This window comes from Lathyrus oleraceus, chromosome 1 (assembly GCF_024323335.1).
Source record: "Lathyrus oleraceus cultivar Zhongwan6 chromosome 1, CAAS_Psat_ZW6_1.0, whole genome shotgun sequence".
In the NCBI taxonomy this organism is placed as follows: Eukaryota; Viridiplantae; Streptophyta; class Magnoliopsida; order Fabales; family Fabaceae; genus Lathyrus; species Lathyrus oleraceus.
Window position 1 is genome coordinate 405,844,181 of NC_066579.1, and position 11,376 is coordinate 405,855,556.

Sequence of the window (11,376 nt, forward strand, 5' to 3'; positions counted from 1 at the left end):
AAGCTTGATCTCTTGACTTGTCTTCGTGACCCATTAATAATAGGATTCTCTATCCCCTACATCACCTTTTCCTTTGTCTTGTCCTCTGAAGCGAACTTTTTCCCAAGCTTGGATAACCCTTCTCAGCATAACGAGGTCTTCCATATCATGAAACACAAAACCTTCAAACAATTGGTCATCTGGCCTGTATGTGATAGGGTAACCCAATTGCCTCACTGCTAAGACGGAATTATAGTTAATGCAACCCTTTGACCCTATTAATGGTACATTCAGAAAGTCTCCACAACTAGTAATTGCATCTCCCACATTCAAACCATGAGGGTACAAAATAATGGCATTTTCTGTGAGTCCTACCAGCTTTTGAGACCACTCGTATCCATCCATCCTCTCAACCGTATCAACATCTTTGAATGCATGAAAGACAAACCATTGGTAAAGGAGTGGTATACACCACAACATCAATCCCCCCTTCTTTTTGAAGCGTAAGTGCAAGGTGTGATAAACATATTCTAGAAGTGCGGGCACTGGATCTTCGTTCTTAACCTTGACGGCCCAAAACACACTAATAGTTGCTAAGTCCACCAGCTTCTCCATATTAGGAAATAACACCAATCCAAAAATGAATAAAGCCACAATAGTATCATAGGCTTCCCACTTCTGGGCTTTGGAAAATATTTGAGCAGTCTTCTCCAAGTATTCTTGAGGAATTCCTTGTACCTTTCCCCAAATTTTGATGTTAGGGGTTAGATCTTCAACTGGAATATCCAATACTTCTGCCAGCTCCTTGGGTTTTGGGATTTGATCCAGTCCCCTATAAGGTCATTTCTTCTGCTTAGGAGAGTCCAATATTTTTCCGAATTTCTCCAAAGTCGGGGTCAACTGGAAATCTCTAAAGAGGAAACTTCTGAGTGGTGGGTCATAAAATTGGGCTAGTGCGGTAATAGCATCATTTTGTACTGGTACAGACAACAAGTGTAGAATCTTCCCATATTTGAGTGTGAATGCGTCTCGACGGATATTAGTCAACCCATCTCTGAATGCAATGAACCCTTTCACACATGGTACTTTGGCTTTGATTTGGAATGTTTTTCTCTTTCCTGGCTTCATCTATTCTTGAATGCTTAATTAACTGAAAATTTTGAAATTCCCTAAAAATAGAAAGTGTGTAAGTAATCTTGTTATGCTCATAATGAATGCAATATGATGTTTATGCAATAACAGGGATCCGGATTTCATATATATCACAAGGTACAACCTATACGGCGGTTCTATGTTCATGACCCCACACACAAAGGATTTCTCCTAGGGTTTCTCATTTTCAAGATAAGAACTTAGAGTCATGGATTGTGTTCAGCATCCCATCGCAATAATGGGCTAGCCACATCGAGATGGAAGTTCTGAATCAATCTACTCTAAGTGGGATCTTCGTATTGTTCGAATAGGGTGTAGACCCTTCAGTTCAATACTAAACAATCGCCAATCATGAAGACGGACTTCAGTTTAAGATGTGGTTCCTAGAGTCACGGATCATGTTCAAAGCTTTCTCGCAATAATGGGCTAGCCATATTGTGATGGAAATTCCAAACAGATCTACTCTAGGTGGAGTCTTCGTATTGCCCTAACGAGGTGTATACCCCTCGGTTCAGTACTACATAACTCCTGGTTCTAAGTTCTTCTAAAAGCTCGGGTACGGAGCTTATCTCATAACATGTATCAAGCACCATAGACCACCCAATATAATAGCAGAATAAATCACATAGCATAAATAATACAGCAGGATATAAAGAAGCAATAAGGAAGAAAACAATATTTTAACATTCATAGAAATTTGAACTAAATTAGGCTTGACTCTCTCTAGCTTGGAGCAAGATGAGTTCCCCAGCAGAGTCGCCATCTGTCGCATCTCGAAAAATATGATTCCTCGCGATGGTCGCGGAAAAAATTAGTTCGAACAGAGTCGCCACCGAACTTTATTTATTCCAATGAAGGAATAGGAAAATATTGATAAAACCTTTGAAAACTAGAATAATGGTCGTCGCAACCATATTTGGGTTCGGGAGTCGATTACGCAAGGGGAAGGTATTAGCACCCCTCACGTCCGTTGTACTCAACAGGAACCTTTTAGTTTAATTTTTGGTTTGAATGGTAGCTGAATGTTATTTTTTTTCTTCGAGTGATAAAAATATTTAAAAGAGATGGATGGAAACCTCAAAACGGGGGAAAATTGAAGTTTTTTATTAGTGAGCTCGCGAAGATCTAGCAATCTCCTACCTACGTATCCTTATGGTGCAATAAGGAAATCAGAGCATTCGTAGTTCGGGGAACTACGGTTAGTTTGTGTCTTTTATGAACGACTGTTTAGATCGCGTTTTAAAGGCTAAACGTTGACTTGTCTACTCTCTGCGGAGGCTTAAGCACTAATTTGTTGTGCTCGTCTGAAAGGATTAAACAGTGTTCTTTCTAAAAAGAGTTTCGATCGCACGGGGGCAAGAAATTAGGTTTAATGTATTTGGTATTTTTTAGAAGAATGACAAAATATTGAGCAATATGGTGCATACTAATTGTTCAATTATTCGAGGAATAATAAGGCGAGCTCCTTCTACTCCTTTTTTCATCCAAATTGTTATTGAAAGTTGTTTGCGGAAATTGAATATGCGCGGTAGTGAGGCGAACGCCTCCCACTTACTCACTCGAAGAATAATGAGGCGTGTGCCACCTATTCCTTTATCCAAGTTTTAAAAATAATAATGCATTAAAAGCGTGAATACACAGCAGACCAAACGTACCAGTAATTTATTATTCAAATGGAATTTGAACGAATCATTAACCCAGTAATAAATATATCATTAATGAAAAGGTATTATCATAATCGAAAATAGTCATTCATAACGTAACTCCTTCTCCTAGAATTCGCTAGACTCTCCCCTCCATTTTCGACTTTCCTTTCTTCCCTCAGTTTCACCGGAAAAAAGGCGGTGGCCACCGATCGATAACCACCCCTTGAAACACCAAAACTTAAACCCGAACCCAAGTTTAATTTATCCCTTGAATATGTATCCACATTTATCCTACCCTAAATCCTTACCCATTATTCAGATCTGAATCTTAAACTTAACCCTTTCAAACCTAGAAATACAATTTAACCTTAGAACAATAACAAAATGATATTCGAAATTTGATGTACAAAACAGGGAGCACACAAAAAGATTTTCATGGAATACAAAGTTGTTGTTTTTTTGTACATATGCGCTAAACAAGAAACTGTCAAAAAGAAGAAAATACAGCAGGGATACAGTCAACCAGTTTAGTTCTAATGTTTTGAGAGTTAATGATGAGAAAATGTCGACCGGAACCTTACCGAAATGGTCTGTTTTCAGGTAAACTTTCAAACTTCCTTTTGCCTTGTCCAATCGATTTTCTCTTTCAGCTTATTTCTCCTTGCTTCTGTGCTTGGTATGATTTTGTCAGGGTCTTAGCTTGGTTTACTCAAAGTTTTGACGATAAACACTGAGTACCCTTTTAGTGTTTTGAGCTTTTGGGTACAGGTTGAGATTGGATTTCAACAGGGTAACGGTGCCTAATCTCCTTTCAGGGTCGCTTCAAGTCCCTTTTATAGAGCCCTTGTACGAGGTTTCCGTCCTTATCCTCTATGAGCTGGCGAGTGGATCCAAAGATCAAATTCGTTATGGAAAATCTTTCACAGATTTAGTGTGGTCCCTAGAAATGAAAGTGGTGAGAGTTTGTTTTTTGTCTGCAATGAGATATTCCAAACGCGTTTTCATTGGATTTTTTACTAATGTGAAACAGGTATTTTGCTTGTGGTAAGAAATGGATTTTAAATGTTATGCGAATCCAATGTTCTAATTGATGGAAGGCCTCTAAACATTCTTTTAATCCAAATTATCCCTTTTGATAAGATGTTTGATTTTTGCGTGTTTGATGTTTATGTAAGGACGCTCGACGTTGGAGGCCTTGTGACGACCTCTCCATTTTGTGGTGCCTATGCATTGGGTTGTCTCGGCACGGTCACGGGAATTGGTGACAGAACATTGCCTCTAACTCATAGGGCAACAATTCATTGAACAAAATCCTGTTGATTTTGACTTGGTAATTTTATGGTTCGTCACCTTTTCATTACTCTCAATTTTGGCTTGCATTCCATACATGTTCCTTGCCTTGGCTTATGTTTTACCTTGATGTGATATTGTTGCATTGGTTACAGATTATATACGTCATTATTTAGGCTTGTTGATTGCAAGTTGCATTGATTTTGTAAGGCATTGGCAATGTGGCTAGCATGATAATCATTTGGTCTGCTGCAAGTTCATGATCATGGTAAGCTCTTCATGTTGGTGCAAGGTCTACTCATGGTTTCTTGGGTGAATGTTTTGGTCTGCAGGATTTTGGCCATTTGCGCATTGGTGATGAGATTGGTGTGAGAAATAGTTTATGCAGAGTCTTTTAAAAGAACCTGAGATGCCAATTCATGTGTTTATTTGCTTTTGTTATGGATAAGTTTGAATCAATGAATTTTTCATGTCATTTGAGTCTTTGCTTTCTCAAATTTCCGTCAATACATGTGGCATGGTCGATAACTTCTGCAGACACTTGGAGTAGAGTCAAGTCGATCAATAAGCATAGGACCATCGATCCATGATGATGCGCCTGCTTTCTCCTTTCTGCACATGCCATTTGTGATAACTGCTCAATGAATTCACTTGTTTATTTTAGAACATGACTAGTGATCACACTGAATTACACCGTGTTTTTGACTCGGATTTCACATGTTTAATAGGACTTTATTATTATTTTGTTTGTATTATGCTCTCTTTTCTCTTGTTTTCAGATATTTAGCACTTTCGGACTCTTTTGGAAGAAACGAAGCAAAAAGACCTAAAATTAGGGTCTTTCGGCGAAATTACACACATGGCGTTGCACATGGCGGCCGCTATAGGGGGAGCCATGAGTCATCAGCCCTCAACTAGGAGGTAACCGCCACGTTCCCATGATCCACCCCATTTACACACATGGCGGGCGCCATGAAGGGATGGCGGGCGCCACCTTTGGAATCACGTTCCCACTAAGGGGAAGTTGGAGGGCACCATGGTCTTTACAAGCTGCTGGAAACCTCTATAAATAGCTCATTCCATTTCGTTTTCTAATGATCCAACTTAGTTTTACAACACTAAGCATATATTTATCATTTGTAATAGCGATAATCCGTCACATCGGGGGGTTATCGCACCCTTGTGAGATTGAGTTGGGTCACTTCGAGTCGCTGTCGTCTTTAGCTTCAGGAGTCGGAGGTTAATTTTTGTACCAGAATCGAAGCCTCCATTTGGAGCAGGTTCTTATTTATCGCTTTATTTATTTATTTCCCGCATCGCTTTTATTTTATTTATTTCCCGCATCGCTTTTATTTTATTTATTTCCCGCATCGCTTTTATTTTATTTATTTTTCGCACTCGCTTTACTTTATTTATTTTCCGCACTCGCTTTACTTTATTTATTTTCCGCACTCGCTTTACTTTATTTATTTTCCGCACTAGCTTTACTTTATTTACTTTACGCACTTTACTCGCTCTCTACGCCTCACATTCTAAAACAAACTTTTCATCATGATTAACACCGTTGTGTTCGTTTGTGTTACCATGTCTGGCTAAATCCTTTAAAGGTTAGAATGTAAGGATCGCGGTTAAAGTAATGTTTCACATATTGAAATCTGTAGAAATACTTAAAAGGCTGTTTTGATTTTTAACTTGAGTTTTCTAAAACAGACTTGGTTAATTTTAACTATTCGAGGAGTGCGAAAGCACTCTGGCTTAGTAACTAGGAATCTTTATCACTTTAAGGAAAAAGTATTTTTTATTTTCGGACGCGTTGATAGATTTAAAATCAGGAAACTCCTTGGGTAAACTTTCCAAATCAAAATCACTTTTCAACTAAGTTTACGAGTCTCATTTCTTAAAAATAGGTTTACTACTTTAGCGTTCTGCGCACCTTTTATAAGTGACAATAAAAGGCCTTAATTTAAGGGTAAACTCGATTTTGAATACGCGAAAGCGATAGTTCCTGTTAAATGGATTATTTTCAAGAGTAGAAAATATTGCCTCGTAAGTAGTTCTATTTAGACAATCGAAACATCACTTAACTGACGTGAATTACATTCAACATGTCTTTACCTGCATTTATTATTTACCGTTGTTTTGCAAACCCAATATCTCTTTTATACCGCCTTAAGATAAACACTGTAACGATAGTAATCGAAAGATTGACGATTGGTCTCTGTGGGATCGATATTCTTTTATATTACTTTGACGTTATTCGTGCACTTGCGAATCGCAACGATCAAGTTTTTGGCGTCGTTGTCGGGGACCAACTTCGTCAAATTTCGTACCCTATTGTTACACCGTATAAACTAAGGCATTATTAGCCGGTAAATGCGAAAAACCCATAGTACCGGAAATTTAGTAGATCCTTTAGCGGAACCCGAACGTTATACTCGTACACGCCTCTTACTCATCCGAATTAAGAAAGCTATGGCCGAGAATCGCGATAGGAGACCTCTTCAGGAATTCGTCCAACCCTCTGATGAGAAACCTAGTTCGAGTATAGTAAACCCCCTTATACCTGCTAACAATTTCAAACTAAAACCGTCTTTGTTGCAATTAGTGCAACAAAACCAATACGCGGGTCTTGCTACTGAGGACCCAAATCAAAATTTAAAAGTTTTTATCCAACTAGCCGACACCTTTAAATCTAACGGTGCTTCACCCGATGTGATCCGTTTAAGATTACTCCCTTTCTCCCTCAGGGATAGAGCACGTTCATGGCTAGATTCACTTCCAGCCAATTCAATAACTACCTGGGAAGACCTTAGGAGAGTATTCCTTGCTAGATATTTCCCCCCTAGTAAGACTGATGTTCTTCGAAACCAAATAACTAGATTTGCTCAAAACCAAGGAGAATCGCTTTTCAAAGCTTGGGAAAGATATAAAGAGCTATTAAGAGTCTGCACACACCATGGCCTAGAACAATGGCTGATCGTTCATACCTTCTACAATGGACTCTATTATAACACCAAGATGAGCATCGACGCTACCGCGGGTGGCGCGCTGATGAACAAACCTTATTCAGAAGCTTGTGACCTAATTGAGGATATGGCCCAAAACCATTATCAATGGGGAACCGAACGAGCATCAATGGAGAAAAAGGAAATCCAAGGTGGAATACATGAGGTAAGCTCTATAGACATGATGCAGGCGAAAATGGACGCTTTAGCCCTTAGGATCGAACATATGTCTACAAACACTAACACCGTAGCAGTAGTCCATACAGAGTGCGAACTCTGTGGATCTAAAGGACACGAAGCGGCAGAGTGTAACCTTTTGAACGAACTGAATACCGACCAAGTGAATTACGCCCAAGGTAACCCATTTTTGAACACTTACAACCCTGGATGGAAGAATCATCTGAATCTCTCCTATAAAAACCAGAACCCTATCCAAAATCATGCACCTCAGAGACCGCAAGGTTATCAAGCCCAAAAACCAAATCAACGTATGCAAGTTGTGCCCTAGAAGTCTAACCTTGAGAAAATCATGGAGAGCTTCATATCGGGCCAGACTCAGCAGAATAAAGAATTCCTAAACCAGAACATTCACGTAAACGAACTTATAACGCAATTACGAACCAAGGTTGATCAGATAATCACTCACAACAAGATGCTTGAAACCCAGATCTCACAGGTAGCACAAAACCAAGCCCCACAAACTACACCTGGAGGCCAATTTCCTGGACAACCTCAACCAAACCCTCGAGGGCAAGCTAACGCTATCTCATTAAGAAGTGGGACCGCTTACGAAGGGCCTTAGAACCCAGCAATGAGCGAGTCCAAAACTTCTAAAGAAAATATGCCTACCAACCAAGAAGAGGAACCGGTAGAACCATAGAAACAAACCAATCAAGAAGGTGAAGCCAAGGATAAAACTTACAAACCACCACCCCCGTGCAAACCACCAATCCCATATCCGCAAATACTTAAACAAACCAAAATTAACAACCAATACCAAAAAATTATAAAAGTGATAGAAACGCTTCATGTAGAGATTCTTTTCACCGAAGCTATCACCCAAATTCCGTCTTACGCCAAATTTCTCAAAGACATCTTAACTAACAAGCGTAGGCTCGAAGGTCCAAAACCCTTGGAATGCAACTTTATTTCTGAGGATAAACTTGCTAAGAAGGAGAAAGGCCCTGGTAGTTTTTCTATACCTTGCATTTTAGGAAGTCATGTGATCGACAAAGCTTTCCTAGACTTAGGCGCTAGTGTAAGTTTAATGCCCTTAGCTGTATGTAAAAGGTTAAACCTAGGAGAGTTACAACCAACTAAGATGTCCCTTCAATTAGCCGATAGGTCTGTTAAGTATCCTGTAGGCATTTTAGAAGACATCCCAGTTAGGATCGGTCAACTTTAAATCCCAACAGACTTTGTGGTCATGGATATCAAAGAAGACGAAGATATCCCTATTCTTTTAGGTAGACCATTCTTATCAATAGCCAGAGCTATAATAAATGTCAAAAGAGGGAAATTAACCTTCGAAGTAGGGGACGAAAAGATCGAGTTCATTCTTTCGAAATTCCTGATGGCACCAATTCTAGGAGACGCATGTTATATGATTGATATCATAAATGAGTGCATAAGAGAATTAGACCAAGGAGAACCTAAGATCGAACCATTTTTTAACCCAAATGAAAAGGGTGACGAGTTAGAGGAAATGGAACCTCACACTAACGAATGTCTGGACTTTACTCCAGACCCTTCACCTAATTCTCAAAAACCAGCCCAAGAACTTAAGGAACTACCCAAGAACCTAAGATATGAGTTTTTGGATGAAGAAATGAACCGCCCAGTAATAGTTAGTGCCACCTTAAATCAAGACGAGACAAATCGACTCTTGAATGTTTTAAGAAGGTACCCCTCTGCCTTAGGGTACCACATCTCTGATTTAAAAGGTATTAGCCCATTCGTGTGTATGCACAGGATCTCACTAGAGGAGGATTCAAAACCTTCCAAAGAACATCAGAGACGGATCAACCCTGTAATGAGCGAGGTAGTAAAGAAGGAAGTCCTTAAACTACTGGAAGCTGGTATAATCTATCAGATTTCTGATAGTAAGTGGGTAAGTCATGTACATGTGGTACCCAAAAAGGGAGGCATCACAGTCGTGCAGAACGAAAAGGGAGAGCATGTCGCTAAACGCATAGAAGGCGGATGGCGGATGGCGTATGTGCATAGATTATAAGAAGCTCAATAAGGCAACTAGGAAAGACCATTTCCCCCTTCCATTCATAGATCAAATGCTTGAGCGTCTTGCCAGACACTCTTACTTTTGTTATCTTGATGAATATTCTGGATTTTTCCAAATACCCATACACCTCGAGGATCAAGAGAAAATAACCTTTACCTGTCCTTACGGAACGTTTGCTTATAGACGAATGCCGTTTGGACTCTGTAATGCGACATCTACTTTCCAACGTTGTATGATGTCAATCTTCACAGATTATCTCAACGGAATTATGGAAGTATTCATGGATGACTTCTCGGTGTGTGGATTAGACTTTGAAAACTGCCTTATTAACCTTGAGAAAATCCTAGAGAGATGCGTAGAAGTTAACCTTGTGTTAAACTGGAAGAAGTGCCACTTTATGGTTAGAGAAGGCATGGTGTTAGGACATATAATATCTGAAAGAGGCATTGAGGTCGATAAACCAAAGATAGAAGTTATAGAAAACCTTAACCCTCCTAAGACAGTTAGAGAATTCTGTAGTTTCCTTGGACACGTCGGTTTCTACCGACACTTCATAAAAGACTTCTCTAAAATAAAAAAACCCTTGACCGGCCTTCTGATGAAAGACATCGAATTCATTTTCGATGAAAAATGCATCGAAGCCTTTAACCGTTTAAAACAAGCATTAATTTCAGCACCCATTCTACAAACCCCGGATTGGACTAAACCCTTCGAAATAATGTGTGATGCTAGCGATTTCGCTATAGGAGATATTTTAGGGCAAAGAAAAGATAAGAAACTACATGTAATATATTACGCTAGTAGAACCCTAGATACCACTCAATTAAATTATACAACAACAGAGAAAGAACTCCTAGCTGTAGTTTTCGCAATCGACAAATTTAGGTATTATCTTGTAGGATCTAAGATTATAGTCTATACAAACCATGCAGCTATCCGTTACCTTCTGAGTAAAAAGGATGCAAAACCTAGATTACTCAGGTGGATCCTTTTGATACAAGAATTCGACTTAGACATTAGAGACAAAAAAGGAACAGAAAACGTAGTTGCTGACCATCTTTCCATATTAGAGCATTTAAAGCTAGATCATTTACCTATAAATAATGACTTCACCTATGACAGACTAGTAGCTAAGATAGATACTGCCCCCCTTGAACTTGATAGAGACAACCTTGGGACAATTTCAGAAATTAGCAGAGTACCATGGTACGCTGATTTTGTGAACTATCTAGCCGCTGATATCATACCACCTGACTTCAACTATCAACAGAAGAAGAAGTTCTTTAAAGATATAAGACACTTTATTGGGACGAACCACTCCTTTTCAAAAGAGGAACTGATAACATATTTCGACGTTGCGTCCCGGAAGAAGAAGTCAGAAACATCATAGAACATTGTCACTCTTCACCCTATGGTGGACATTCAAGCACATCCAAGACATACGCTAAGATCCTTCAAGCTGGTCTTTATTGGCCGATATTATGGCGTGATGTCCATACTTATATTGTCCGATGTGACCAGTGCCAGCACGCTGGGAACATCTCAAGGCGTGACAAAATGCCTTTGAAGAACATCCAAGAAGTAGAATTATTTGACGTTTGGGGTATTGATTTCATGGGACCTTTTCCATCTTCATTGGAAAATAAGTACATTTTGGTAGCAGTTGACTATGTGTCCAAGTGGATAGAAGTTATCGCCGCACCCACCAACGACACAAGAGTAATCATCAAGATGTTCAAGAATAATATCTTTCCCAGATTTGGAGTTCCACGACTTGTCATAAGCGATGGTGGATCACATTTTATATCCAGGATATTTAATAAACTCTTAAGGAAATATGGAGTGAAACACAGAGTAGCAACACCATATCACCCTCAGACTAATGGTCAAGTGGAAGTATCCAACAGAGAGATTAAGCAGATCTTGGATAAAACTATATCAATATCTAGAAAAGATTGGTCTGAAAAGCTAACAGAAGCACTATGGGCTTACAAAATTGCTTACAAGACCCCTATTGGAACTACACCATACCAGTTGGTCTACGGGAAGTCATGCCACTTACCTT

General features: G+C 39.3%; 1 non-coding gene across 1 annotated transcript; it reads right to left on the reverse strand.

Moving 5' to 3' along the window:
* Window positions 1–6,923: 6,923 nt before the first annotated feature.
* On the reverse strand, window positions 6,924–7,030 carry LOC127116747 (small nucleolar RNA R71). Its single transcript, XR_007801541.1, has one exon. It is a non-coding gene; the product is annotated as a small nucleolar RNA R71 (small nucleolar RNA).
* Window positions 7,031–11,376: the final 4,346 nt, after the last annotated feature.